At 35.5% G+C, this 27,620-nt stretch overlaps 1 long non-coding RNA gene across 2 annotated transcripts; it reads right to left on the bottom strand.

Moving 5' to 3' along the window:
- Positions 1-329: 329 nt before the first annotated feature.
- Positions 330-26,617, bottom strand: LOC144321594 (uncharacterized). Of its 2 annotated transcripts, none has more exons than XR_013387193.1 (6): positions 26,415-26,617; positions 19,086-19,219; positions 17,835-17,920; positions 7,152-7,277; positions 5,892-6,007; positions 330-1,037 (listed from the first exon to the last, which is right to left on the bottom strand). It is a non-coding gene; the product is annotated as an uncharacterized LOC144321594 (long non-coding RNA). The 2 variants fall into 2 exon arrangements; XR_013387194.1 differs by lacking the exon at positions 26,415-26,617 and adding an exon at positions 19,655-19,844.
- Between the last annotated feature and the right edge of the window lie 1,003 nt (positions 26,618-27,620).

The raw sequence follows: 27,620 nt of genomic DNA, 5'->3' as shown, positions 1-27,620 counted from the left end.
TTCTGAAGTTTCTTTTATGTCCAGCAAGACTGGCTGAGACTGGACATGAAAGCTGTCTAAATACTCTAATCTATTCCCAACCCACAGAAATGCTGGCTTCACACTCTCTCTGTTTGCTATTATGAATCATGATGCTGACAAGTAAGTCAGATTTATAACATTAAACAAAAGCTGATAGGAGTAACTTCTTCCTTCATCCATTGGGAAAGGACACTGGTGTTCTGTAGACCAGAGCTTCTCTTGCCAAGGTAAATGTAAAGCTGGAAAAAAGACTTAAAGATAGCCAGTTTGAATTTCATTTTTCCTGAGACAAACAAGATTCATTTTTTTTTTTTTGCCATGAGAAGTCCCCATCCTATTTTTCTTTAGAGCTGCTTGCTGCTTTCTATAAATTCCATTGCATTGTTGCTTTAAAGTCTATTCGTATTCTATTATTAGGTTGTTATTATCCTGGCCTTTATTATAATGAATCATAATACTCTGTGGCTACATGACATTTTTCTTCTTGGATCATCCTGCTTAGCCTCATAAAAGAAATTAATCAAGTTACACCTTTAAGGAAAGCATTAAGCTACTTCATTGTAAAAGCAAATTGTCTTTGTTTGCTCTGATTGCAATTGTGTGCAGTTTCCAAAAGAGGCATGTTAAAATATCAGGGGAGATTTCAAATTGTCCATTCCTTAAACTGACTGGCGGCCCCCCCTCCATCTTTTTTTAAAAAATAGTGTTTTGAAATGCTAAGTTATATGAAAAAGATGGATGCTTTTGAAGCACAACAGAGATCAGTGTATATATTAAATATGTATATATAAAGCTAGTCTTTTCCTAGTACAGTCCACAGTTTTTAGATGTTTGTCAAGAAGAGGTCTTGGTAATATTGAGCTGGCCAGGGTTCTCTTGTTCTCCTTGCCCAGAATGCTTGCAGGAGTCTATGCAGAAGCCACAGAGATGAAATGTTTCTGACAATATCTCATAATGTGACTCTTTGTCACCCCCTGCCACTTCTTCCACTTGGATAATTGTTACAGTTCCATTCTCTGCAGAGGGAAACATGAAGGGAAGTAATTATCATATTTAATTTACATATGAGGGAGGAAATTTCTAATAATATCTATTGGGTTTAGATATCAATTTAGGTTTTTTTTTCCTCCAGTGGAGATCTGCTAAGTACTTGGCACACTACCCCATTTCTTAAATTTATGCTTCAAATTTTCTGTGTCTAAAAGAAGAAAATGGTAAGGAGATAAAGAGGGAATTTCTGCCTTGAGCTGTCTTTAGCCCATCCACCTGCCATCTGTAATCATGGCTGTTCACAAATTCAGCATCACTTGGGTCCATATCAGTGCAATCTAGGCTGATAACGGATGATTCTCACATTGGAGACACTCCACATACAGTCAGGCCTTTGGCTGTATACCTTTTGACTTAGTGTCTGTGTGTGTCTAGAAGCAAGTAAAGAATAATCTTTAAAATTGCAGCCATAATCATGAAGTATATACACGCCTGGAAGACCTCAAAGCAATTTTTTCCTGTATGAAACAGATATTATTGATTTAGTCTTATTTGAGAAACAATTCATAACTGAGATGTGAAAAAGTATTAGAGAATGGGATCAAGAGTCACAACAGTCACTTCTAATTCCCATATACAATTCAGGTTCTTTTCTTTAACAATAATTTTGATGCACAGCAGGAGGGTGAATAATCCCCGCCCCCCACGCCCAACAAAGCTGTTCACATAAACTTGTGAACATGTTACATTACATAGTATGAGGGACTTCTCAGGTATGATTAAGTTAAAAATTTCATGATGGAGAGATTTTCCTGGATTATCTGAGGGCACCCAATGTAGTTAAAAGGGTCCTCCCTCTTACAAGATAGGAAAGAGAATCAGTTATAGAAGAATCTGATGTGATGATTGAAACAGAGAAAGAGATTCTTGAAAATGCTACGTTGCTGACTTTGATGATGCAGGAAGGGGCCACAAGCCCAAGAATGCAAAGGAGCACTTGAAGCTGGAAAAAGCAAGGAAACAGCTTCTCCCCTGTGTTTGAAGGAACGCAGACTTGCCAACATCTTGATTTTAGCCAGTGAAAGCCATTTGGACTTCTAATTTCTAGAACTATAAAATAATAAATCTGTGCTGTTTAAGCCACCTAGATTGTGGGTAACCTGCTATAATGGCAATGAGAGGCTAATATATTCACTAATTGTGATTAAAGGAGGTATAGGGATTAAGATTACATACTCTAGGTCTGGCCTGTCTGGGTTTGAATCTTGGTTCAGTAGGGGGACTTTGAGCAATTTAAATAGAGTCTTTGTGACTAGGTTTCCTTATCTTTAAAACAAGTACACCTATATCACATTAGGTGTTATAAGGATGAATTATAGAGAGCTAAGAATATGCTGCTACAAAATATGTCCTCAGTGTTGAGCCATTTGAGTTAAAAATAGCAAGAGTTAAGCAATCATAGATTAAGGGAATTTTATTTTTTAAAATAGGCATACAGTAGAATTTTTATTTTATTAATCACAGGATAATTAGCAATTCATAGCTAAAGCTAATATTATTGGCCTCCATCTCTTTATACGAAAAATGTGGATCTATATTACATCTGTAGATGTGGTACATCTCTCAATTTCCTATCAATTTTGATTCTCTGCCCATCATTGTGTAAAGACTACCCCTCTACTTCTGCTTAGGTTTTAGTTCATTATATAGGAGTTGTTTGGCTCCTGAGCTCTAATTTACAAAGTGAAATAAGATATCTATTCAGGGATTCTATAAAGTTTATTAATACTTAAATATATTGGATTTTAATTCATTTTACCAAAACTTATTGTCGTAGACAAACTATCATAAAAAATCCCCATAAACCAAAGACCTTGGTTTTCATGCCACTTATTGGGTGAATGAAGGAAAGAATAAAAGTATTAGAAGTAATAAAGGTGGAAGAGTTTGGTTACTCACTTGCCTCTTTGGGAGGCTTATTGACAGAAAATGTGTGGTTTCTTCATGTGTGATTAATGTTCTAATGGTCCTTTAGAAAAATAGATGGTAAGAATAAAAAAGGTTGACCCTACTCATGTTTAGAAGAAAACTTTCAGAGTCTTGATTATAAGATACAATAATGATAATTATCTGAACAAAACTACTCTACAATTACTTGTTGAATCTCAAAAGTGGAGAAAGGAAACAAAACATAATCAGATGAGTCAAAAGTGATCCTTTGTTTTCAGGACAATATATCACCTTGGTTGGTGAGAGGAGCAAAAACAGAGAGAAGGAGACACATCATTTTTTTTTCTCCTCAAACTCTTAAAGATGTTTTCATCTCGAACATATCACCCTTGTCTTCCTGAGTAGCCAATACCTCTTTATCACCAGTTCTCCCCAAAACAAAACAATCAAGGACCCATATTAGATCATGAAAAACTCAAGAAAGAATGTTGGTAGTGAAACCAGACAGAGGATGAAAATACTGAGGGACTGAAAAACCCGGAAACATGCTAACCTTTTCAAAGTGAAGGCCAGTGAAGCCCCCCTTGCTCTGGAAAATATGGAGTGATTTCTCTGGATGTGTTATAGAAAACATCTGGACAGGAGGGACTTGATTTAATTTCTTCTAATTTGTTTTCTTCATGACTTCTTTGAAAAGACTTTTTTGATCAGAAGGATCACTCAAATAAATTTTATACCACCACAACAAGCCAGCATTACATGGAATCACACAATAATTGATACTGAAGTAACCTAATTATTTTCTCTGGTTTATTCCCAAAAGTCCTACTCAATTTGCTATAGTGTCACAAAGAATTTCAAAGAGGCCAAAGATGTAAAGAATTCTTCACTCACTCACTGAAAACGTATTGTGCAGTATGTAGTGTTAGGCACTCTGCCGGCCACTGGAATGTGTTAAAATAATTCCTTTTAATAGTAGATGAGAAAATTAGAAAATATTACTATTGTTAGATAATTTGTTTACAATTTGGGAAAGTAGCACAGGAACTGGACGGATAGGCTGAGGTAAGGCAACAGATAGCTTCCAACCAGAACACAAAAAATGAAACAATAGGGAAAGCTTTAGAGACAAGCACCCAGCATAGTTCAAAGATCTTATAAAAATCTTTACGGGTCCAAAATCATGAAATCTGACAAAATAGTGCAGATACCATGGGGTCACTTGAATTTTGTTTTATTTTTAATGTGTTTTCTTCCCATTGAATGATTATCTTAGGAGTCAACAATTTTGACAGCTTTGACATATTTGTATTTCTATTCTTCTTGGAGAAATAGTCATTTAGAGAACATTCTAACTGTTACGGAATGGATTTGGAAAAAAAATACCACTGAGACCCCTGAAACAGACCCCTAAACCTCCGTGTCAAATAAAAATGAGCCATCAATGTGTTTGCTGCTCCACTTGTGGGGCTAATCAGTCTGCTTAGCCTTAAAGGATGGTCAGGGTAGTTAATGAAGAGCCAGGGGAACTCGGTTCCATGGAGCAGAGAGCAGTTTACAGTGAATGCAGGGTGATGCAGCTTATGGCCAGTGCTAATACATTAATCCCAAATCAGTTAACCAGTAGAGTTTAAAGAACAACAACATCTAAATTGGGCTTTGAATAATTGATGACAGCAGCTGAACTATTAAAGAAAAATGTATCTTTCCTCAAGGAAGCCTATATCCCTGTAATTACTAAGCTTATTTTCTCTGATTGGATACAGTTTCTTACGAGAATATTATTTTCCTCTGAAACATGAAGAGGAATTCCAGTGACATGTTTTTGATGGAAGGGATAGAAAAGTGATATGCTTTAAAAAGGCTGGTTTCAAAAACTGCAGCTCCCAATTTTGCTGTACACATAGGTATACAACAGGAGAGGAACAGACATTGAAGATTAACTTTTCTGCTGAGAGTTGGTTGGTGCGATGGTGGGATAATGAGGGTGTCCACCACCACACAGATTCTGAGATAAAAAGGAAATGATTTTTACATCAAATCGAAGGACAGGTTTTTAAATATAGTGATTACAAGGAATCTTATAAGAGAATGGAGTGTAATTCATTATAAACTTGTGAATCATTGCCTCTGATGACAGTGATCTCCCTAATCTTCTAGTTTTGACCCTCAGAAAGAGTATTGTTTGTGGAATCAATTTTTGCAGAAGTTTGAAACAGTGCATGATGTAAGTGACACTTCTGGATCAATTTTTCCTATTACCTCTTTTTCTTGTGCATTATAGATGTTACATTTTTAATAGTTTCCATAGAAACAGTTAATGTTGGACTTTTAAAACTGTAGTAGTAAGAGGTGAAAGAACAAGAAAGATAGTTTGGGAATGTATGACCAGCAGATGTGTTGAAATAAAGTTAAGGAATAATCGAATAGCACAAAGATTTCACAGATATGGCATAAGGCTTTACAACTTGAGGAGTAAAGATTGGACAAGAGAGAGTCTCAAGTCCAAAGTTTGGGCATTAAATTCTGATTCTTTTTACCTATGTGCATACAGTACCTCAGGATTCTGTGGTAGTCTTCTAGCTGTCACATGCTTTACTAATTTAATTTATATAAAATTTAATTTATATAAAAAGGCACAACAGAAATTGGTGATGCATTCCTTGTTTCAGTAAACCCATATAAAATGCCTATCATATGCTAGGCTCTCATCAGGGTGTTCAGGATCATTCCACAAAGCAGAGAACGTCCCTTCGCAGAGCTTACAGTTGGGATTCGGGTATAGATAGTAAATGGGGTAAAATGTTTTAATTGATATGTTTTGTGAAGAAAAGGGACACTTGAGTGAGCTAAGAGAGCTAGGCAGTTGGGTTATAATACTGACGAGGATGGTCAGGGGAAACTTACTGAGACCATGAGTAAATACTTACAAAGGAATTGTATCTGTGAGCCATGGAAGTAGCTGGGGAGACCTCTCAGGCAGTAGGGACTGTGCCAAGGCAAAAGACCACCTGCTTCTTCCTACTACAGCAGGAGTCTGGTGCGGCTAGAGTGGAGAAAGCAGGTTAGCAGGTTGTAGGTCAGAAAGGTAGCTCTAAGCCAGTCATTTGAGGTTTTAGACCATTATAAGGATTTTGGCTTGTACTCTGAGTGAAACAAGAAGCCAGCAGGTCACTAGTTCTTAAAGCATGGTCCCTGGCCCAGAACACCAGAATTGTCTGGGGAATTATAAGAAATATGAATGCTCAGGTCCCACCCACACCAAAATTTCTGGGGATGGAACCCCATACTCTAGGTTTTAATCGGTATTCTAAGTGATTCTAAAGCATGTTCAAAGTGGAGGACCACAGCAGTAGATGATTCCAAGCAAAATGACAAAATGATCTAACGTGGTCATTCATCTTAAGACTTCTAGAAATGGACCAAAATTTGGACATTTTTGAGAGTAGAAAGGATCCCTAAAAACTGATCTACAAAAGATTATAAGGTGAGATTTTCCTGGTCAAACCAGAACATGGGAGGCCATAAGTCACTTATTTATTCTGTAAACTAATACAGGCCCTTCTTTAGAAAAGAGATCTAGGCACCAAGGCAGGCTTCTACCAACTGAAGAGAAGAGGAAGAAGGAAAGCACTGCAAAGTACAGCTTCTCAGGCTGGGACATATTCCTCTCATGTGCAATATCCAGCCTGAAGTTCATGAGAAGGACATCTCACTTGAAAATATAGACAGCTTACCATACATAATCTGCAATGATTTAAAACGAAGCTGGAGCTAGAATGGGATTTTTATGGAAGCCTGACCTTTGGTCTTACTCATTTCATTACCAAGTATTTTACTGCTGACATTTAGTCTAGGCCAAAGTTTGTTCCTACGCATTTTGAAGTCATGACATTTCATCATGTGGTATTTTGCTTTTGATTAAGGTGCTATAGCATTAGTTGCCTTGTAAATTTAATAGTGTTTCAATATTTTATATGAATATGCTCTTTTAGAAAAAAATATGGCTCTGTAAAGGTACTATCCAATATGATATACAATATCCAAACGAGGAATCTCTCAAGAGTAAAGTGTTGCTATTATCAAGGGTGGGCTGAAGTGCATTCTAACCAAGCCCCACCAGACACATAATATGTGAAAGCATGAAGTGCAGAGCCTAGGACCAGTGACCATGCTTCTTGTACTCTTACCTTCTCCCTGTAACACGGTGGAATGCTTCAGGTCTCAGGAGGGCTCATTTCAACTTGGCTGAACATAGAGATTGAAGATGACAATCTTCACTATTAAAAACATTGCCTAAGGAAAATGTAAACCAGCTAAAAATAGAAAGAAACATATAATTTAAGATTGAAAAGAGATTAAGGATGGAATCTCCTGCTTCTTAAAGGCAGCCCATGGACCACCTGCATAAAGGTCACCTGGAGAGTGCTGTAAACAGACAATCACAGGCTGTCTGCCAGACCTGCGGAATCAGAATCTCTGGGCAGGGGGTTTAGAAATCTGCATTTTTAATAAGCAGTCTAGGTGATTTCTATGCACAGTGAAGTTTTTGAAGCACTATGGTATGGACAGTGTCCAAAAGCAATATTATTATCCAGAGCTACAGAAGGTAAAGATAAGAACAATTATAATGCTAAGATAATTTTCCATGTTTAAACTATTTTGTTTTGAATGACTTAGTGTAGAGAGAAAGAGGTAAAAAAACGATATGCTAAAACCCAAAGGACTCACTGCAGCAAGTCGGAGGAAATGTTAAAAAGCTTGAGAAACAGCCAAATAATTGCTGGGGGGATGGAGGTTGGGGGTGCCTGCTTGGACCTCTCATGGGAATAACTTCACATTGCTAATTTACAATCACATGCTGCATCTGTCACTTTTACAAATCAATGAGAATGCCCACCCTTTAATAGTATGGGGCTGCTTGCAGTGGCTGCTGGTGTGGGCCATCTAGACAAGACCTTTCAGAATGTCAGGAAAGAACCTCAGTGACGCACATTAACACACACACACTCCTTTATGTCACTTCCAATTTACTTTATCTTAAATTGTCAGCAAGAAGAACTCACACCCATATTAATAACTAGAGGTTTGCATTTAGGCCAAGAAAAATAAACCCTGCTGATAGCTCTGCAGACAGCTGGTTTGTTCGAAGTAGAGCCAAAAAAAAAAAAAAAGACATGGCTCTTTGTGGAAATTTTATAATATTTTGGGAAGGGACTAGTGGAAGAATGGTTTCAATGTCTTTGTTTAGGAAAGGCGTTTTGAGAAAATAATCAAGATTGTCATTAAACATGATTTTTTACTATAAACAGCAGGAAAAAGGGAAACGCTATTAAGGTAAAGTCATGATAAGTTTCAACCATCTGGAAATGGAACTATGTTGAAGAGCACCTAAAATATTCTTTTTTACTTTTCTAAAGACAAATGAAGAAATTAAGATGCTGCTTCTGTGAATCTAATTCTGATTAAGAAGCGAGAAATTATTCACAATGGGAAGTGGTTAAAGTGGAAATAAACACCAACCATAACTAGACATGCGACTAAGGCATTTTAAAAAACATTTCAAAAGCACTTAAATGAAGAAATAAGATTTGCCTTTTGTATGAGCCTTAAAAGGGAATGTTGCTCAGAGAGTAGGGTAGGAAAACAAACTTCAGTTTGGATAGTCTACATTCAAATGGAGAAGAAAATATTTCTCAGGGAACTGATTTAGTTGCACCAGAAGGTTTCCCAAAAGCAGGAAATTAAAAAAAAAATGTGGAAGAGGGGCACATAGCAAGGAATGAGAATAAAAGAGCTGCATAGACTTAGAAGAGCAGTATCAAGAAATGAGAGGCCAGAGTTACTGAGGCCTGAGGAACTGCTAAAGATTATAAAAGGCTGTGTAAGCTATGTTCAGAGTCACTGTGAGCAGAGAAGGGATAGGCTCCCTGCTCGGAGGAGTAGTACACTGGTAACAGATGACCAAAATGTTACCAGATAATTGATTTACTCTCATCTTTATATGCCTTATGCTGAGCACAGTGCCTGTCACCTATCAAGTGTACCACACATGTGGGGGAAAAGGATGGATGAAGAGTTCAGGTGGTGACAGTGATTTTGAAAATCGAAAAGCCATGGAGTAAACGGGAGTTTTACAGGAGAAATGTCAATACCAATATAAAACATGAAATTAATCAAAGAACTTGGTTATTTTTAAATTAGAGCTCTCTACAGACCAAGAGGAATGACATCCCAAGAAGGCAAGACTCTGCAGATCTGATATTAGAACCATCATTAACAATGTTCAAGATCAAAGTATAAAGGTTTCAGAGATGCAATCAGAGTACTAGCCCAAAATTTCATAAAAGGAAAGAGACGGATTTGGGGTATTTCAGAACAGTGATAGACTATTTCTGCCATAATACTACAACACCTTATGAAGTAGAGAACTTGGAATGATTTAGATTAAAAAGTGATATTTAGAGTCTATTAGATAAGGAAAGTGTGCTAAAAACTAGTACAACTTATTTTTAATAGGATTCCCTAATCTATTCATGAAAGAAATGCTATCATCATTGTGATTTCAGTAGATCATCCTGCCAAGCTTTTTATACTTAGAGAAAAGGTAGAGAGGTATAAACTCGATGATGATGCAAACAAATGGATTCATAATTCCCAACCATATTCCAATAGGACCAAAATAAGACATTCTCAAACTGTGCTACAGGACTCTGTGTTTGGCCTTGTCTTGTTCAATATTTTGATTGATGGTTTGAATTAAAAACAAACTGAATGGGTATTTATAAAATTTGAATATGACACAAAGCTAGAGACAAAAATAATAGTATACTGCTAGTCCAAGTAAAATGGCATATGCTTATCTTAATTCAGGTTGTTGTAACAAAGAACAGTAGACTGGATGGTTTATAAATAACAGAAATTTATTTCTCACAGTTCTGGAGGCTCCAAGTCTGAGATCACGATGCCAGCACATTCAAGTTCTGGTGAGGACTGTCTCTCTTCTAGGAGGCAGCCGGCCATCTGTTCCCTGTGTCCTCAAATGGTAAAAGCAGTGAGGGAGTTCTCTGGGGTCTCTATTATAAGAGCCAATCTCATTCAAGAGGACAGAGCCCTTATAACTTAATCACCTCAACAGTCTTCACCCGCCAATATCATCACATTGTTGGTTAGGATTTCAGCATATGAATTTGAGAGGGATAAAAACTTTGAGTAAATAACACCTCTTCTTTCTCCTTTCTACTAAGTCAACAACAAACACTAGAAACACAAGAGACAATCAGAGAACTCTGAAAGGTGATAGGATAGATTGAATAATGTCCCCCAAAGATATCTACATCCTAATACCTGGAATCCAAATGTACCTTACATAGTAAAAGGGATTTTGCAGATGTGATTACATTAAGGATCTGGAGATGAGGAGATTGTCCTGTATCATCTATAAGGGCCCAGTGTAAATCCTTCTAAAAGGAGGCCAGAGGGTCTGAGTTAGGAAAGGAAGGCTGTGTCATGAGGGAAGCATAAAGAATTTGAAGATGCTGTGCTGCTGGCTTTGAGTATGGAGAAAGGGGCCACAAGCCAAGGAAGGCAGGCAGCCACTGGAAACTGGAAAGGGCAGGAAACAGAGCTTCCAGAAGGAATCAGCCCAGGGTACACTTGGATTTTAGCCAAATGGAAGTGTTGGACTTCTGAGCTCCAGGACCATGGGAGAATAAATTTGTGTTACTGTAAGCTATCAAATTTCTGGTAGTTTGTTATAGCCTCAGTAGGAAACTAATATAGATAAGAGGAAGGAGAACTGATTAGGGACTCCAGTACTAGAGGAAAAACATAATTGGCAAGGTGTTTCATGACCTCCTCTTCACCACCCAACAGACGAAGGTGACTAGTACAGATTCCAATCCTTAACCTGGTGGCCCAGATCATTCCTCATCTTGACCAAACAGAATAGGACAACAGCTAAAATGAAATAGAATGACAACACTAAATGGCAGAATTTAGAGAAACTATGTCAGTGGTACAATGTCAGTGGAAATGTAAAATGATAATCCATCTGGAAAACACTTTGATAGTACCCTGTAATACTATACTTGCAACTCCCATACAATGCAGCAATCAACCTTTTGGGTGTTTGTCACAGAGAAATGAAATCTGTGCTCACACAAAAACCTGTATACAAATATTCCTAACAGCTTTATTCAACATAGCCTCAACTGAAAACAACCCAGATGTCTTTAAACAGATGACTGGTTAAATGAATTATAATGCACCTGTAGCATAAAATGTTAGTAATAAAAAAAATGAGCTATTAATACATGAAACAATTTGGATGAATTTTGAGATAATTATGCTCAGTTTAGAAAAAGTCCATCTTGAAAGGTGTTTTGATTCCATTTATGTAACATTCTTACAATGACCAAATGATAGAAATCAAGAATAAATTAATTGTTGTCAGGGCTTAGGGATGGTGGGAAGAGGTGGCTATAGCTATAACAGATCATTTTGGAAAAGGAACTTTTTAAATGTTGACTATATCATATCTATATCTCACACATAGTATAGTTTTCAAGGCATTACTGTTCAGAGAAACTTGCAAAGGGTACATAGGATTTCTCTGTATTATGTCTTATAACTATATGGTGAATATATCTCAGAGTTAGTTGGAAAAAAAGACTGAAAAAAATTCATAAGTGATATAATATTCATCAATGGTCCTAATAATGAATTTTTCACCTCTAATTTGTTATAAAAAGATTTTATTTATTCTTTTTCACAAATATTTTCACTGGGAATAGAATGCTAGGATGACCTTTTTGATTTTTTTCTCTGCCTTAAAGATGTCATCCTATCATCTTCTGGCTGGTATACGTTTGACCCTTAAAATATATGGGTTGAACTGTGGGCATCTACTTATACACAGATTTTTTACAGCATGGTTCTACAAATGTATTTTCTCTTCCTCATTTTTTTTAAGATCTTATTTATTTATTCATGAGACACACACACACACACACACACACACACACACACACACAGAGCAGAGGGAGAAGCAGGCTCCATGTAGGGAGCCTGACATGGGACTTGATCCCAGGACTCCAGGATCATGCCCCAGGCTGAAGGCAGGTGCTAAACTGCTGAGCCATCCAGGGATCCCTTCCTTATGGTTTTCTTTCTTTTTTTTTCCTGATCCTTATGGTTTTCTTAATAGCCTTTTCTTTCCTCAAGCTTATTTTACTCTAAGAATACAGTATATAAAACGTGTAACATACAAAAATATGTGTTCATCTACTGTTTATGTTATCGATAAGGTTTCAAGTCAACAATAGGGTGTTAGTAGTTAAGTGTTTGGAGACTCAGAAGTTATCTGTGGATTTTTTACTGTATTGGGGGAGTGGGCACCCCTAATCCTTGTGTTGTTCATGTGTCAACTATAGTTTTTGATGAAAAATGCTGTTACATTTTTGGTAAGGTTCCTTTTTTCTCTCTGGCTTCCTTTAGGACTTTGATTTTTCACATGCTTGAATAAGATACATTAAGGTGTGGTTGTTTTGTTACTTTGTCTGCTAGGGTTTCTCTGCACCAACCATTTCAGCAATCTGGAAAACCTGAGCTAAAATCGGGTTTTGGGGGATAATTCCATAAAAGTCAGTTGTAGGGAAACAGTTTTGAAGGCAGATTAAGAACCACTAAACAGTCCCTTCCTCCATAAAAGCACCAACAACAGTGCAAAATGGCCAAAATCAAAATTTTTCTGAGCTCTTCTAATTAATCAAAATCCTACAACAGTCAAGAAGCATTTATTCAAGAAAAATGGCTGAATGAATCTTGGTATGAACAGCAAGATAATGGCATGTGAACTTGCCTTATATCTATCCTCTTCTTCCCAGTTTCATGGAAGCCTTGAAAATTATTAGCTTCACAACCATGATAGCTGTGAAAACCAGAGTCTAGCAGCCACTGGAGGCACAAAATCAGTTTGGAGCTACACTAAAATCTCTATCGCTAAAGAATTGTTATCTTTGATTTACAAGACAGCTCTCTGTAAATGCTCATTTTAAAGGATTTGTCTCTATATGACCTGACTCAGACTTCCTCACTGGAAAAGTCCCTATCTGTAGAGTGTTGGTTGAAAATAATGTAAAAAGTTTAGGAAAAAAATTCTTAGAAAGTGTTAAAGAAGGACAGGAAGAAGGAAAAAAAAGGCAAAGTGGGGCGGGGGGAGAAAGATCATCTCAACTTCTATAAGGAAAATAGAAAGTACAGGTTGACAGGTGGAAAAACAATAGAGATATCAGGAAGCAAGGACTGAGAATGGACCCTTGTATCTAGCAATGTGGACATTATTATGTATCTTTACAAGAACACTTTTAATAAAGTGAGAGGTCTAGAGGTTAAGGGAGAATGGGAAATGAATTGCAAACAAGTACTTAAAATCTTAGAATTGTGATATTTTTGGTTTCCTCAGTACCTTAGTTAGCCACTTCATTTTGTAGGTGTGGAATGGTAACTCCAAGAAATTAACCAAAAGACATAGCTAGTTAGTGACAAAGAAGAAGCTAACACCCACGCTTTTCTTACTCCCATCTTAAATATCCTTCAGTTACACAAGATTGCTTCCTTCTGAAAAAAAAAGTAGATTATTATTACTCGTTTTTTATTATTTAGAAACAGAGATTCTGAACTTTAGAAATAAAATATTTTTGCTTTGTCCAAGAGGAAGCTGGCCATTATTTTGGTTATGACATTCGGGAAAAGACGAAAAACCAGAAATTACTCCCCACTTCCCTTTTTCATTACCACTCTCTTTTTCAAAAACGTAGGGGTGATTTGCCCCTAGTTACCATTATACAGACACTGTATTCAGTTATTCTTTGAACTGTGAATGTTGGCAGCCAAAGGACAATTTCATTTTTGTATTTTGATCACTTTTCTTTATGGACTTAACTCCACAAAAGAATATTATCTCTGGTTCTTAAATCTTTTGCTCAGAGTGAGTTGTATTTTGTTTTAGAATAATAAGAATTGAATTTCTCTTTTTACTTAAAATCAAAGCCTTTTAAAGGACTCTCTGCACCCCCTCCCGTTTTTGATGTTCTTTAGAGAATATATTCTGGTGAATAATATAAAGTTTTTATCTATGTATCACCCAGCTCAGCATGATCTTGTAGAAGAAAATGGAAAGAATAATCCACAGTGGTCAAGGAGCTAAAGACTAACTTGATCCATAATTAAGCAATACATTCACATGGCTGAGCAAAGAGCTTGCAGCTACCGCTCATCTCTGATGTTCTTTTACAAGGCTTATCTCCATTTGAAAGCTTTCTTTTAAAACATTTCTTTGGCAAGTAGTCTAAATTATTCACTGCTTCTAATATTAATTTTTGTTATATATTTCTAGCATATTCTATACAATGGGACAGAAACATTTTATGCAGATTTTTAATTAAGATTAGTCAAAGCCACCATGCTAATAATAATAACAAATAGACACAAACCATACATATACACTGTGTAGTTCTGGCTCATTAGATAGAATATGTAGCAAACAGCAATCAAAGCATCATTTCTTTGAACATTTACTTTAATTATGATACTATATACTACATATAATATTTATTCTAGGGGTGTGTAGAGGATTTTAAGATGAAAAAGTATAATTATGGTAATTATGATTTGAGGGCTTTCTTTCTTGAATATTTCCTTTGGAGATTTGTGTGCCATGAAAAAATATTAAGTAAAAAAAAAGGCTCTGGGCATGAACAAACACTTCGTATTTTAATAATCCTCATCGTATTCAATGCTGCTGCCATATTAGCATATTGTCATTTCTGCTTTTTTCTTTTTCTTAAAAAATCTATTTGCATAATTATGTAGAGTGCAATCTCTCTCAGGTTGTTCATGGGTATGGAGCACTTAGCATTGCATATTACTACAGGAGATCAGCTTCTGCAGATATTCATGACTTTTTGGATCTGAAAAAAAAATAACTATATAGTTTTTATTATTTCTGATTTTTTGTGAGGAGGAAACCTTTGGCACATTGGAACAGTGAATGTTCAATTGTCTTATTTTCTTTCTGAAATGCCATAGATGTCATATACAAATACATATGTCTAGACAGGTGTTAATTTTTGCTGTAATGATTAATAGTTCTATGAAATTCTGACTCTCCATTTCTCGGTTTTTATTCAGGTAATAAATGAGGTATGAATACATAATAAACAATACCAAAAAACTTAAATACTGGACTAGTTTGTAATGATCCTTAAATAACACATGCACGTAAACACATCCATACACACACCAATGTATACTTACATATGATCAATTGCCTACACAGGGAAAAATATTTCTTAAATTTGCAGTAAATAGTTTTTTTTTTTTTGCAGTAAATATTTTGAATGAAGTTGCTAATTTATAGCAATTTGTCGTATAATTATTTTATGGCCTTTATAAAAAAATAGCTACATGTGTATTTATTTATTTAGTTATTTTGATTTTTTAAAAATATTTTATTTATTTATTCATGAGAGACACAGACAGAGAAAGAGAGAGGCAGGGACACAGGCAGAGGGAGAAGCAGGCTCCATGCAGGGAGCCCGATGTAGGATTTGATCCCAGGACTCCAGGATCACGCCCTGGACCGAAGGCAGGCGCTAAACCGCTGAGCCACTCAGGGATCCCCTACATGTGTATTTAAAAAGAAAAAAAATGAAGCAAAATGGAAAGTTCCAGAAAAGAAAACAAAAATTTACTCTAAATCTCACCATCCATCACTCACCAATCAGTTTTGGTGACTATCAACTTCATCTCCCTTTATTCACACGCAAGCAGTGTAAAAGATAGGAACAGTTTGACACATGACATAGCATCGTGCATAGTGCATAGTATTTTAAACTTAACATTAAGCTTAATATTATTGATTTTAACTGAAGAAAAGGACCTGAAGTGAGATTACAGAATTACTGAAGCTTGTGTGTGTGCCGCACACACGTGTATGTATGCAAGACATACATTTTAAAAACAGCTTTTAATTCAGAATAAAAGTATTTTATTTTTAGTGAAAATGTGAAGGTTAGTAAAAAAAATCTTATGTAGCTTACACAGTAAGTGGGAGAGCTGGAGGATTATGTTCATGACTAATGTTCGGTGAGGAATATGTAGAACCATATCAAAGATCCAATGGGATTAAAACATCACTTACCACCACTCCTCTCATTCATATCTGAGATGGTAGAGCTGTTACTTAATAAATATTACCACAGTCTGAACATATTTGGCCAGCCATTTAAGAAGGGGAACAAAACAAAGCCAATACACCAAATCCAACAACAAAATTAAACAAAACTGGGTTTCTCACATTTCTTGCCTTGGAATTGAAAGACTCATGGGAAAGCCTACCAGATCCTGGGCCATGTGCCTGCAACCAGCTGCAAGGTGAATGAGTGAATGTTCTTAGTTGTACCTCCAGTAAGATGGGACTCATGGTACGATAATTTATTAGGTTGTTGTCATTTTGAAGGATTGGATGGTCACCTATGATGGTTATCCATTCCACATCTCTTGTTTCCTGATAGTCTTAAATCTCTTTTTTCATTTTTCCTCCTTTTCATGGAGCACACTCAGTAATACTTACTGAGAAATTGTACTTGAGAGGTAATATTTTGATATTTGTATGTATAAAAAGAGTTATTTTAACTATATATTTCAAGACTGAAAAATATTTGCCTCCCTGCTAAGAAATATGAAGAAGATACCACTCACACTTCCTCCCACATTTGCCCTTTTAGCTTCCATTTTTCCCATTTTTAATTATTTTATCATTTTAACATTTCTAAGAAGTATTAACATTCATATTATTTAATTAAAATTCCTTTAGCTCTTTAATCTTTAGTTTTGGCATACATGGATGCAACTCTGACTAACCATTCTTTTCTCTAGTTTCCATTTCCCTAAACTCTTTATCATGTGTTATTTCTTGTTTGACTACATTTCAGTATGCAAGAGTGAGAAGTTCTATCTTTAACTTTAAACATGAAGGATAACTTCCTGCATATAAATTTGGGATAACAATGATTCTTAGAAATTTACGGATACCTCTACATTTTCTCGAGAACTGAACATTTCTTTGGAGACCTCTAACGACACCTGACATCCCCTTTGAATGCAACTTGCTCTTTCATTCGTGAATACCTATGTGATTCCTCCTTTATAGTTAAAGACTGAGGAATTTACCAGAGTTCCATGTATTTATATAGATTTCTCTGTATGCATTTTTCCTAGGAACACTCTAAGACAGTCTGTAGGTTCAAGGCTGCTGTATTTCAGTACAGGTTAACTGTGTACTTGAATGTTGTGTTACTTGTTTGTTCTCTTATATATTCAGATCTTGTTTACTTATGATAGAATTATACTGATAAATGCATTATAAGTTGAACATATCATGAAGTTGAAAATGCCTTTAATACACCTATAGAGGGATGCCGGGTGTCTCAGTGGTTGAGCGTCTGCCTTTGGCTCAGGTCATGATCCCAGAGTCCCAGGATCGAGTCCCAGATTGGGCTCCCTACATGGAGCCTGCTTCTCCCTCTGCCTGTGTCTCTGCCTCTTTCTGTGTCTTGCATGAATAAATAAATAAAATCCTAAAAAAAAGTACACCTATAGAACATCATAGCTTAAGCCCAGTCTACCCTAAACTTGTTCAGAACACTTATATTAGCCTACAGGGGAACAACATTATCTAACACTGGGTCTATTTTATATCAAACCATTGAATATCTCATGTAATTTATTGAAGACTGTACTGAGAGTAAGAAAACAGAACAGAATGATTACATGAGTACAGAATGGTTTTAAGTGTATTATTTGTTTACCTTTTTCATCATGTGGTTGACTGGGAGCTGTGGCTCTCTGCTGCTGCCCCTCATCAATAGAGAGGATTGTGTCACTTACTGGTAGCCTGGGAAAAGATCAAAATTCAAAATCTGAAGTACAGTTTCTAACTGAAGTCATTATACCATTGTAAAGTGAAAAAATTTTAAGTCAAACCATTAAGCGGAGAATGTATTTTAATATCTTTTGTTGTATCCATGTTTTTCCATAGTCATGTTCATGTTTTATTTTGTTTTCTGCTCTTATTTATGTGATTTACTTCAGCCCATCCACCATACTTTTGACTTTGTTTTCAGTTATGTTCATTTTTATATGGTGCTTTTAATGTGACTTTCAGTACACATGTTATATTTTTATTGTTCACTTGCATTTTTCCCCTAAAATCTAGGATTTCCAACTCTTTCTGTCCTTTATATTTCATTTATTTGAACATTTGTGACTCTTTTTCTATTTTGACAAAGTAAAGTGACTATACTATCTAGTCTGTATCTGACATTACCTATGTTTCTTTGAATAATTCTTTTCATGATGTCTCTTCTTCAATTGGCCTTTTTAAATGTTCTCAATCTTCTATAAAAAGCATGCTTTAATGTGTGGTTTTTCTGTTAGAGCTTTTGTGGTTACTTAACGAAAGACACAACTACATGGCCCTGGTGGCCTTCCCCTTTTGATGGCTTAGCTGAGAGCTGGTTCAGTGGACTGAACTGGTCTGCAGAGAGGCAAGGTCTTTAGCTCATGTCAGCATTCCTGGTATGTAAGATTGTTTCCAGGGTTCTTGGTTTGCATATCTTGACTTCAGTATTCATATTCCCTAACATTGTTCCAGGGCCTAGAGATCACTTGAGGTATTATTGTTGCTTCTTGTAGGGATCAGCAAACACTACAACCCAAGGGCCAAATCTAGCCTGCTTCCTATTTTTGAATGGTATGTGAGCTAAGAATTGTTTTATATAGTTGAAAAAATCCAAAGGAGAATAATGCATGCAATATGAAAGTTATATAAACTTCAAAATTTAATATTCATAAGTAAAGCTTTATTGAAACCTGCCCTGCTTATTTGTTTATATACTGTCCATGTCTGCTTTTGTACTGCCACAGCAGAGTAGAGTAGTTGCAAGAGAGAACATAGGGCCCATATTTCTCTATAAAATGCATTCTATCTGGCCCTTTACATTAAAAGTTCCCTTTACTCAGAGAACTTAGATGTTCCCCATTAGCCATGTTAGGCTTACCTGTAAATATGCAACATGGTATTAGGCACATCCTCATTCTTGGAGTTCTCTGGTACATGTTCCACATGCTGACATGGTGAGACCCTCTATCCAAGAACTTTGGCTTTGTTGCAGATGGAATATTTTTGTCCATCCTGTGTTATAGAAAAATGAAAGAATGGAGAATTATACTCACCGTACTATTTCTCTGCTTATAAAATTTTCTTAGATAAGTTATATGTTATATTGGGATCATATGATGCTGTGGAATGTGCCTATGGCCCTCTTGCAGGGTATTACTTATCATTGAATGTTAATTACTGCTAATGGAAATCATGTGGGGTCAAACTGCTCATGTCGTGGTGGCTGGAAGATCTAGAACACTCTTAAGTAATCTACTGCCTCTATTTCATTTTTGATGTTTTTGTATACACTTTTCCTTTTTTCTTTTTTGATCTTTATCTTCCCCACCATTCTGAGATATCAAAGTGGATCTCTACTGAGCCTTTTTAAAAAAATTTTTGGACAACCTGGATCTCATAATTAATCATGATCATTTTGTATGCCATCTTAACTGGGAAAATCTGTACCTTATCCCTGATCTCTCATTTTGATTATCATTTAACAGCAAGTGATCTTAAAAGTTTCTTCTTTAAGCCATGACATTTTCTTATTCCCTTTATGAGGGAATGTTTTCTTTTAGCCAGTAATTGGTTTCTGTTGGTGGTGAGATTTGAAGAAGCAGAGGAGAACACAGGCAACAACCTTTTTGAACTTGGCCACAGCAACTTCTTGCAAGATACATCTATGAAGGCAAGGGAAACAAAAGCAAAAATGAACTATTGGGACTTCATCAAGATAAAAAGCTTCTGCACAGCAAAAGAAACAGTCAACAAAAACTAAAGACAACCTACAGAATGGGAGAAGATACTTGCAAATTACATATCCAATAAAGGGCTAGTATCCAAGATGTATAAAGAACTTATCAAACTCAACAACCAAGAAACAAAAGTTCCAATCATGAAATAAACAGAAGACATGAACAGAAATTTCTCCAGAGAAGACATACACATGGCCAACAAGCACATGAGAAAATCCTCCACATCACTTGCCATCAGGGAAATACAAATCAAAACCACAATGAGATTAGTGAAAATTAACCAGTGAAAATGTTGAAAATTAACAAGACAGGAAACAACAAATGTTGGAGAGGATGTGGAGAAGGGGGAGCCCTCTTGCACTGTTGGTGGGAATGCAAACTGGAACAGTCATTCTGGAAAACAGTGTGGACATTCCTCAAGACGTTAAAAATAGAGCTATCCTACGACCCAGCAATTGCACTACTGGATATTTACCCCAAAGATAACAGATGCAGTGAAATGTGGGGACACCTGCACCCCAATGTTTATAGCAGCAATGTCCACAATAGCAAAACTGTGGAAGGAGCCTCGATGTCCTTTGACAGATGAATGGATAAAGAAGATGTGGTCTATATATATATATGTGTGTGTGTGTGTGTGTGTGTGTGTGTGTGTGTGTGTATACACAATGGAATATTACTCAACCATCAGAAAGGATGAATACCCACCATTTGCTTTGATGTGGATGGAACTGGAGGGTATTATGCTGAGTGAAGTAAGTCAATCAGAGAAGGACAATCATCACATGGTTTCACTCATATGGGGAATATAAGAAATAGTGAAAGGGATCATAGGGGAAAGGAGGGGAACTGAGAGGGAAAAATTAGAGAGGGAGACAAACCATGAGAGTCTCCTAACTCTGGGAAACAAACAAAGGGTTGTGGAAGGGGAGGTGGGCAGGGGATGGAGTAGCTGGGTAATGGGCACTGAGGAGGGCACTTGATGGGATAAGCACTGGGTGTTATACTATATATCAGCAAATCAAACCTAAAAAAATGTAAACCCCCCTAAAAAAAGAGTATAAGGATTTTTTTCTTTTCTTTTCTTTTTTCTTTCTTTTCTTTTCTTTTCTTTTCTTTTCTTTTCTTTTCTTTTCTTTTCTTTTCTTTTTTTCTTTTCTTTTCTTTTCTTTTCTTTCTTTTCTTTTTTCTTTCTTTCTTTCTTTCTCTTTCTTTCTTTCTTTCTTTCTTTCTTTCTTTCTTTCTTTCTTTCTTTCTTTCTTTCTTTCTTCTTTTCTTTCTCTCTCCTTGTTTTAAAAATGATATTTATTTGGCAAAATGTTTTAGGGGTAGTAAGCAAGACCAAAGGAATAAAATGCTTAGGAATGTCAGTTCTTTATGGGACAATTATTTAGAGAACATAAAAAGAGATTTTGTTTGTTCATTTAAAGAAAACAGCCTTAATAACAACCACAAGATATGAAGCAGTGTAGATTCAAGATCTAATAGCATATTTTTAAAAATATTTTATTTATTTATTCATGAGAGACTGAGAGAGAGAGAGAGAGGCAGAGACATAGGGAGAGGGAGAAGCAGGCTCCATGCAGGGAGCTCAATGTGGGACTCGATCCCGTGAGTCCAGTATCACACCCTGAGCCAAAGGCAGGCGCTTAACCACTGAGCCACCCAGGCATCCCAAGATCTATTAGCATATTTGAGATTTGAATAAATCTCTTTTAGAGATTTATCTTCTCCTGAGCACAAAAAAAAAATCAAAATATTTATGGATGAGGTGATCAATATTTGAAAATTTTTTAATTGTTTTACCTTTGTATGGAATTCACTTATGTCTAGTATCATTTTTAGGAAAAATATTAAAATTTTAACTATTACAAGTCAAACATTTTCTTTACTTCCTTTGAATTCATCTGTTTCCCCAGTTGAATAGGATTTGTGGGTATAAAGGAAAAGGATGGCACAGCACAAATTGGAAAAAAACTCTCATGACTAAGACAATTGAAAAAAGCAGATGTTTTTTGGATTATTTTCTTCTCAACACTTTAATGAGTGAGGATGTTGATAGCTATTGTTTTCTTTCCTGCCTTAGCAGTGGAGAATCATTAAAATGAAATGAAAAATGGAGCACCTGGTGGCTCAGTTGGTTAAGATCCAACTCTTGATTTTGGCTCAGGTCATGATGTTCAGGTTATGAGATCAAGCCCCACATCAAGCTCAGCACTCAATGCAGAGTCTGCTTGAGATTCTTTCTCTGCCTTTGCCCCACCCACCACTCATGTACTCTCTCTCTCTCTCAAATAAATATAATCTTTAAAAAAATGAAAAGAAAAACAATGCATACTGCAAAGATGTACAAAATTCTGCATTTCTACTGGTCCTAATTTGTAGATAAGTCTTGGAATATACTTACAGTGCCAGTTTTTTCCACATTGTCTACTGAAATTTATAGAATTAAGTTACAGTCTTCCATTATTAGTTACCATAGTAAACAAATTCTTTAATATATCTGAAGAATTTTCTCTCTCATTTAAAGTTAAGATATTTAATATTTATATATAGTTTGAGAACTTTTATGTTAACTTTTACATGAGTTAATTCAAAATGACAATTTAACTGGTAATAGATGGTTATGATTCTTGGGATATATTGTATGCAAATAAAGATCCTACATTTCCTGTTTGTTCAAGAAATAACACAGTATGACATAAATATTATGCCATTTCTCAATCATAGCGTTTTTATTATCTTCATTTTTATTGACTTCTATGTAGCTAACATATCACTATGAAAATTCATGAATAATATTTTCTATTTAGAAATCAGTCTGGGGATCCCTGGGTGGCTCAGCGGTTTAGCACCTGCCTTTGGCCCAGGGCGCGATCCTGGAGTCCCGAGATCGAATCCCACATTGGGCTCCCTGCATGGAGCCTGCTTCTCTGTCCTCCTGTGTCTCTGCCTCTCTCTCTCTCTCTCTCTCATAAATAAATAAATAAATAAATAAATAAATAAATAAATAAATCTTAAAAAAAAAATCAGTCTCCACAGGACAGCCCAGGTGGCTCAGTGGTTTAGCACTGCCTTTAGCCCAGGATGTGATCCTGGAGACCCGGGATTGAGTCCTACATCGGGCTTCCCTGCATGGATCCTGCTTCTCCCTCTGCCTGTGTCTCTGCCCACTCCCCCGCCCTGTGTCTCTCATGAATAAGTAAATAAAATCTTTTAAAAAAAGATGAAATCAGTCTGCACAGACAACATGATGATGGGAATGAAGGAGAATCTATAGCATCAATGAAATGGTAATATGTAGCTTTAATATTAATAAATTATTATATCCTCTTTGTAGGAAGGAATATTGAAATAGCTGTATTATTAATCATATATAACTAAAAGGAGAAAAGATTTTGAATAATTGAAGACAAAAAGGTATCTGAATATTTCCAATGTCTGCTAAATATAACCCTATCAATGGTAAATTATGTTATTTCGAGTCTCCAAACTTCCTTTCCCTCACAGATATTTTAATTAATTAATTAATCAATTATTTGTTGAAGTATACTTGACACACAATGTTAGGTTCATGTGTACAACATAGTGCTTTGACAACTCTATACATTATGCTCACTGCAAGTGTAGCGACCACCTGTCACTATACAACACTGTAACAATATCATTGGCTATATTCCCTATTGGGTACCTTTTATCATCATGACTTACTCATCCTAATTCCTTTCAACTCTTTTTTGTTCATTACTCCCACCCATCTGTCTTCTGGCAGCCATACTGTTCTCTGAATTTATGGGTCTAGTTTTGTTTTTTTTTGTTTATTTTTTTGTTTTGTTTTATAGATCTCACATGTAAGTGAAATCATATGGTATTTGTCTTTCTCTGTTTGACGGACTTTACTTAGTCTAATACACTCTAGGTTTATCCATGTTGGTGCAAGTGGCAAGATCTCATTCTTTTTTATGGCTGAGTAATACATATATATTAGATTAGATTATATATAATCTATATTATATATAGATTATATATAGATTAGATCATATAATAAATATATATAATATAGATTTTATATAGATTAGATTATATAATATATATAATATATATAAAATAAATTATATATTAAATAATATATATTTATATATATTATATATTACACATATTATATGTATCACAACTTTTTATACATTCATCTTTTGATGAATATATATTCATATTCATATTATAATATATAATATATATTATATATATTTATATATTATATATATTTCACAACTTTTTATACATTCATCTTTTGATGACACTTAGTTGTTTCACTTGTCATATGACACACTCAGGGAAGATGACCACACAATGACTTCTACGTGAGTGTTCACAGCAGCATTATTCCTAACAAAAACTTTAAGCAACTTCACTCATCAAAAGTTGAATGGATAAACAAATTATAGTATCTCTATAATGGAAGACAATTCAGCAATAAAAATAAATGAATTACTGATACAAATAAAAACATAGATCAACTAGAAAACATTGGTTTTAATAAAAGAAGTATACACAAAATAATACATACCATATATTTGCATTTATAGGATGTCTAAAAAGCAAGCAACCCTATCCTATACTGACAGAAATCAGATCATGTTTGCTTGTGGCTGTTGGTGAGGGAATTGATTGAAACGGGACACAAGGTAACTTTGTGGGAGTGATGGAAATGTTCGCTATTTTTATTGATATGAATATTACACAGATGTATACGTTTATCAAATTTGATATCATTTTAAGTGAGTACACTTTATTGCATCTTTAAAAAATGAGAATTAAATGTAAAAATAACAGCAACCCAGCAGACACACCATATTGGCTAAAGTTTGTAAAGTGACAGTTTCAAGTGTTGCTGAGCATGTGGAGCAATTTGAATTATATTTTACTGCTGGTGAGTAAATTGATGAAATCACTCTGGAAAAGAATTCAATAGTATTTACTTTAGACAAACTTTTGTATACTCTAAGACCCAGTGATTTCACTGTAGGGTAAATACCCAAAAGAAATGTAGAAAAATGTTTATAGCACCACTGTTTATAAAAGCCAAAAAGTGTAAGCAGTTTGAATGTTCATATATAGTGGAATGGATAAATAAATTACAACTGAGTATTACCCAGCACTGATAATAAACAAACTACTACTACATACACCATAGATGAATCTCAAAAAAAAAAAAAAAGTGTTGAGTGAAAGAAGCCAGACACAAAAGAGAATATACAATATGATTCCCTTATGTAAATATGTAGTGTTAGAAGTCAGGATAGTGGTTTCCTTAGTGGGGATAGTGACTGGTAGGGGCATAAAGGGATTTGAACAGATAATATTATAGTTTTGGGTGTTGGTTACCTAGGATATCTACTTTGTAAAAAGTTAGTGGAGCTTGATGCTTATATTTGTATACTTATCTATGTTATACTTCAATAAAAAGTTTATCTGAAAAGTTGAAAAACTGGATGGAAAAGAAGATGTTCATTCTTGTAGCAGTTTTGAATATAATTCTGTAAATTCTGTGATGTCTATGAGAGAGTCCTGAGCCCTAGGTCTGAGAGGAAGTCACAGTTTTCATGGAGTACCCAGTGCTACCCTGGTTTCTGGGGGAGAACATGAAACAAAAAAACAAAATAAAACCCCAAAAATCTAAGCAAACCAATTTTATCCCAAAGATTGTAACATTTTTTTTGAGAGACAGAAGAAAAAATGATGAGTTATCTTAAATATCACTAGTGTACAAAAGGGCAGAAAAAAGTAATAACATATTTGGATGGGATTGTATATATTTCCAAAGGAGCAGATAATGATAGCCTATATAATTTCAACCTTGTCTTAGAAAATGACATCAAAGTACTTGGTAGTATTATACATAACATCGTGAAATGTTAGGATCGTGACTGATAAAGACACTGAGACCTCTGTTTGGTCCTTGTGGTACAGAGTTATTCCACACACAGAATTATTCTATTACATACAACATATATACAGCATGCACAAATAAAACTAGCACAGGCCCTTAGGGTCAAAAAAGAAAATATAATATCATTTTTTTAAAAGATAGAATTTTTAAAAGATACAATAATATCACCGTCATATTACTTTCACTGTGTTGTTGAAAGGGTTTTCTGAAATAATTTGAGGGGGAAAAATTTGTAATTCCCACTATATGTTAATTATTATCATTAAATCTTAGCCTTCACAGTAGCCAAAATCCAGCATAGCTCAAGTGCTAACTTTGACGTACATATTATGCTTTTCAATGAAGGTGTATGATATTGATACTTAACCATATGTATAAGCTAAGATTTACTCTGTGGACTTGGGAGTGATGAAAACTCAGTTATTGCTATTTTCTTTTATTTAGTTGGCACTTGTAGAAACACTCCTCTAGGCACTTGAATGACCAACTTTAAAGGTTTATAGATTTAATTTATACTTACCACATGCCCAAAGGGATCTGATGCCTCCACAAACTTAAGTAAGTTACACATTTGGAAAATCTTCAGATCAGCATGTTACAGAATAGGTTCTGCATGATATTAGTTCCATGGGAGGTTTAAAAAGGCTATGGAGGGGAAAAACTACACTGCGTGGTTAAATAAATTGAACACAAGTTAGTAGATTTAATTGGCAACATTGATTTCTTCAGCATAAGTAGTCAGGAAGACATGTACTTTGTGAATTCACAATACAAGAATGACATATCTAGAAAAAACTCCCTATTTCTCCTTTACTCACATCCACATAATTATGACATCAGGAGTATGGGGTTTTCCCCACACATCAAGCACTTCTCTGCAGTACCAGTTAAGTGTCTTACGATTCCATTCAATTCTGATACTAACCAGAGTTAGCAAAGACCCTATGGGTTAAGGGCTCAGTCTCATAAGACTGTTCCCCACTTTAGACACAGCCACAAGTATTAGGTCCTCACAGCTTCTGTCCAATTTAGCTGCAAATTGGAGGGTCCTATGACACCCCCTCCTTAGATTTGAGTAGTTGCTAGAATACTCCACCAGAGAAACAGTTACACTTATTTACCACTTTATTATATAATAAAGAATATGATCAAGTATATAGACAAACAGCTAGATGAAGAGATACATAGGATGAGGTCTAGAGGGGCCCCAAGCGCAGGAGCTTCTGTCCCCATGAGGCTAAAGTGCACCACCCTCCTGGTACCAACCTGAGACTTTATGGAAGCTTCATCAGATACGCAAATTGATTGTCTTCTCCATTTTTGTGGAGAATAGGTGGTGGGTCTGAAAGTTCCGAGGTTCTTATCTTGATTTGGTCTTTCTAATGATGAGCCCTCATTGATGAGTCACCTGGTTAGAACAAAAGACATTCCCTTCACCCGGGAAATACCAAGGGATTTATGAGCTTAGTGTCAGATGGTCCTGTCACTCAGGAAATTGTAAAAGTCTTAGGATTTCTCCATCAGTAACCAGCGGGTCAAAGCCTAAATTTTAAATCAAAAGATTTTCCTGGTGCCCCTATTTACAAGCTTTTAGGAGCTCTGTGTCAGGAACCAGGAATTATGTTTGTCAAATATATTTGGCCATTTGGTCAGAAACAGCTTTCTTCATGACACTTCGCTTAAGAATATAGTCCACCATATTTTGGTGGGGAAATGTTACTTTCAA

Source organism: Canis aureus, chromosome 10, assembly GCF_053574225.1.
Source record: "Canis aureus isolate CA01 chromosome 10, VMU_Caureus_v.1.0, whole genome shotgun sequence".
In the NCBI taxonomy this organism is placed as follows: Eukaryota; Metazoa; Chordata; class Mammalia; order Carnivora; family Canidae; genus Canis; species Canis aureus.
This window is presented reverse-complemented; position numbering and strand designations above follow the sequence as displayed.